The 4,095-nt window shown below is 36.0% G+C and overlaps 1 long non-coding RNA gene across 1 annotated transcript; it reads left to right on the top strand.

The window, feature by feature from the left end:
• The first annotated feature begins 409 nt into the window (after positions 1-409).
• LOC120470617 (uncharacterized) lies at positions 410-2,823 on the top strand. Its single transcript, XR_016149202.1, has 3 exons — positions 410-815; positions 1,548-1,594; positions 2,385-2,823. It is a non-coding gene; the product is annotated as an uncharacterized LOC120470617 (long non-coding RNA).
• Positions 2,824-4,095: the final 1,272 nt, after the last annotated feature.

Here is a 4,095-nt window from a genome sequence, read left to right as displayed (position 1 = left end):
CATAGTGTAAGTTGCAGTGAAAAAAGGCGTTGTATACATAAAGGTGTTGACTAGGTGTTGTTTTCATCCCATCACCGACTTCATCAGCTAAATTCACTGTTAGACTTGCTAGATTCAGTGTTTATATGCGCTCCCAACTCCTCTCGTCTTTAAGGATGTCATGTACCCAAAAGCGCCTGTTTTTCTTTTGATATTTGTCTGTAATGTAAAGCAGCAGCAGTCATCCATTTTCGCTGCTTTAAAAACGCAGCGCGGTCGCGCACATGCTTAGAATAAAAAGACTGTTATTGGTTGTTGGTGTGGACGCATATATAGTTATCTTTATTATAGTTATCTTTATCGTTATCTTTATAGTTATCGTGCTTGGTGTGAACACATACTGTAACAAATGTATTGCTCATGTTACACTGTAAAAAGTACTACACCCACAACGTAGGTTTTATATACTTTAAATAGTTGTAATCTAGCTTATTTTATTAGTTTTATACTAAAAGTATAAAAAATACTTCCTCTTTACTTAAAAAGTAGAAGTTTTTATATAACCATATATTTTTAATAAAACCAATGCAATATTTTTAGGTAGTTATTTGTCTGTGGTTATTGTGTACTATAAAGGTTATAAAAGTAAGTTGACATACACTATTTATTTGAGCAGCTGTCGATGTGGCACATGCGTTCACCAAACATAAATATTTTACATTTTTTAAAAGTTGGAATGCCGCTTTTTCATTGGTGCAGAGTTTCCTCGGCAGATGCAGTTTCTTCCTCGGCACTTCAACTGTTTGATCGCTGCAGCGGATCATCTGAATAACAAGGTAAGTTGAGCAAATTTAGCCAAATGACTGGTGATGTAAAGTCACGCAAAATCGCTTACTCCAGGGAGCTAAGGTTAGGTTTGCATTGTACTGTCTGTAATAGAGCTATCCTGCACACATAGGCAAGCTAAGATGGTAGCATAGTGCTAATGGGAGTGTGGTCGATCGGCGGCAGACAACAGCGGTTTAAATTAACAATAAATGAGTGCTGTAGGCCATAGTCGTGCCTACAATGTGTATTTTTAATGCTTATTTCTAGCAGCACCTGCTAAAATTATCGCCACTGTAACAAAGTTTAGAATGGACGTGTATAAAAACGCAGATATGTAGGCAATATTAGTTGCATAAATGCCGTCAGTTATATTTTTAGATTGCAATGATTGGATTTCGGGATAATATTCGATCGAAGCGGTAGAAATTTGAAGCAAGCCTTCAGTCAATAGAACAGGCAAATAAGGGAAGTAAGATGGTGTTTTATGGACAGCAGACAAAACAAAGTAATCGTGTGTTTTGACAGGACTGCAATCAGAGATTGTGTAGCTTTTGCATTAATGTATGTTAGTCTGTTTGATTTTAGAGATTTTTTCCACGTTTTTTTTTTAATGCTGCATAGTCAATTAATGACAGAATTTTGGTTGGAAAAAAAAAGAAAATTATTTCTAACCCATTACTTAAACTACTTTTACCACTGGTTTTTAACCTTATTCTAACATGCATTTTCCTGGTCTTTAGATACCCAAGCGCTTTTGTTACCTGGGGTCTTCAAGCTTCACATCCAGGTAAGAAAAACTTAAGAATATACAATTACAGCTATAGCCTAACTATTCACAGGTAAGTAAAACATAAGTAAAATTGCAAACAATAGTCTAGGCTCCATACAATTACATTTCTTTTACTATTTCTTTGTACCAACCACCAATAAAAGGCAGATTTAATCACCTTTCTGTCTCCTCCCCACAACCAGTAAAAATCACCAAATATAGCAGTTTCTTATTATCAGTCAGTCTTTCTCTGAGGCAGTTTGGCAAGCTGTCAGTTGCCACTAACCTTTACTCAACTTTTGTCTGTGATCATTTAAGATCCTGACATGTGATGACTAAAATTGTTATGTTGAAATTATGTTGAAAATATGTCCACATATTTTCCACTGGTTCCATGAACATTCATTTCAGAAAACATAAAAAAAAAGATATCATAAAAACATTCATTCTGGCTCCTCAGTGGAAGACATCTTTTGAACATATATTTAAACTTTGTAGCTTAATACACAACAATGTGATGACCAATCAGGGACAGGCAAGGACAATTGCATTGTTTCATTGTAATGCATCCTTTGAACCAGAATACGACACCACTTATGCTACAGTGGATTATGATAGTTTAGTACCCACACTCTATGGCATTGTCATAGACTTCACTCTGGTCACATGCTCTAGTCACAGTATCCGTCTAGTATCACCACCTTTAGTAACAAAAGTACAATTTTGACTTTCTGTCTTATGTCTTCTACTGGTTTGCTATATTCCTCTCATTACCTGTTTTTCTTGATTCTTTTGTCTCCACCAATAGAATCGTGCTGAAACAGAGGTGCACGCTGAGCTTGGCAGTTGCCCACTGAAAATGTACATGTGCCATCATCCCAACACGATTGGTATTATGATAGAAGGACAGCCCGTGGTCAGAGGTGTGCCAAACCTGTCTAAATCATGCTGTTTCTGTTTGGACTGACCTATGCTCTCGACCTCCATTGTGATACAATGTGATTTTATCTTTACATTCATCTTTATCCACATTAATGCTCACACATTACATTACATTAATAAGCTCACATTTAACTTTATCCAAACATTACAGATTGGGCAGTTTGGATGTACTGTTCAGAACAGGTTGAAAATACACTTATACAGTGTTTGTTTTATATTATACTGTACATGTGTGGCCACATTTGCTGTGTAGTCACTGTTAAGTGACACTGGTTAACACTGAATAAATGTTTGTCTTCACTCTATTTTCTCATTGTTTTCTTCCATTGCATTTGTAATAGGTTAATCACTGTAGTGCTTAAAATATAGACATTTAGATTTATTTTCTATCCAGGACTCAATTAAAATGTTAATTCACATATGATTAGGTTAATTTTACTAAGAAAATAAGTTCATAAAACCTAATTAAAATGTGTGCAGGTTACTTGTAGCCATAAATACATTACATCTACCAAGAAAAGTAGGTTTATCTGAGTAATACTAGTATTATTAGTTAACTCAACTTGATTTTATTGTGTTCATATAAAGTAATGTTAAAATGTTCAATATACTTAAAAAAGGCTGCAAGTTGACTCAACCTAAAACATTCAATGCAGCCACTTGCCTCACTTTTTATAAGTTAGATCTAGGTATTACTTTTTACAGTGTAGTTCATGTTAGTAAATACAGTCACTTATGTTAACTAATGAACCTTATTGTAAAGTGTTACCATTATTTTTAGTGACCAACATGATTTTTTTTTTTTTTCACTAAAACCAAACATGTAGGCTGCATTTGCACTTGGCATTAACATTGGACCTGTATCCGGATGTTGTCCACACACACATTGAAAAGACAAGTGTAAACACACTCCTGATGGAATGTTCTCTGATCAGTGTGTCCAGATCCGGAGGGAGTCGAGGAAGTATTGTGATCGGATCTCAGTGTAATGTAAACGCAATCAGCCATCGTGTGTCTGCATGCACAGGTGGACGTCATATAAACCCCAGAATAGGTTATTGGGCGATTTGGTAATTGGGTTATTGGGTGATTGGGCGATTTGGTTATTGGGTTATTGGGTTATTGGGTGATTGGGCGATTGGGTTATTGGGTGATTGGGTGATTTGGTTATTGTATGAATTTGGTTATTGGGGGATTGGGTGATTTGGTTATTGGGTGATTGGGCGATTGGGTGATTGGGCTATTGGGTGATTGGGCGATTAGGTGATTTGGTTATTGGGTGAATAGATTATTGGGTGATTGGGTTATTGGGTGATTTGGTTATTGGGTGAATAGGTCATTGGGTGATTTTCTTATTGGGTGATTGGACAATTGGGTGATTTGATTATTGGGTGAATAGGTTATTGGGTAATTGGGTGATTTGATTATTGGGTGAATAGGTCATTGGGTTATTGGATGATTTTCTTATTGGGTGATTGGACGATTGGGTTATTGGGTGATTGGGCGATTAGGTGATTTGGTTATTGGGTGAATAGATTATTAGGTGATTGGGTTATTGGGCAATTGGGTGATTTGAT

Source organism: Pimephales promelas, chromosome 22 (genome assembly GCF_988280905.1).
Source record: "Pimephales promelas chromosome 22, fPimPro1.hap1.1, whole genome shotgun sequence".
In the NCBI taxonomy this organism is placed as follows: domain Eukaryota; kingdom Metazoa; phylum Chordata; class Actinopteri; order Cypriniformes; family Leuciscidae; genus Pimephales; species Pimephales promelas.
Note: the sequence above shows the minus strand (reverse complement) of the source record. Positions and strands in the feature narration are given on the sequence as shown.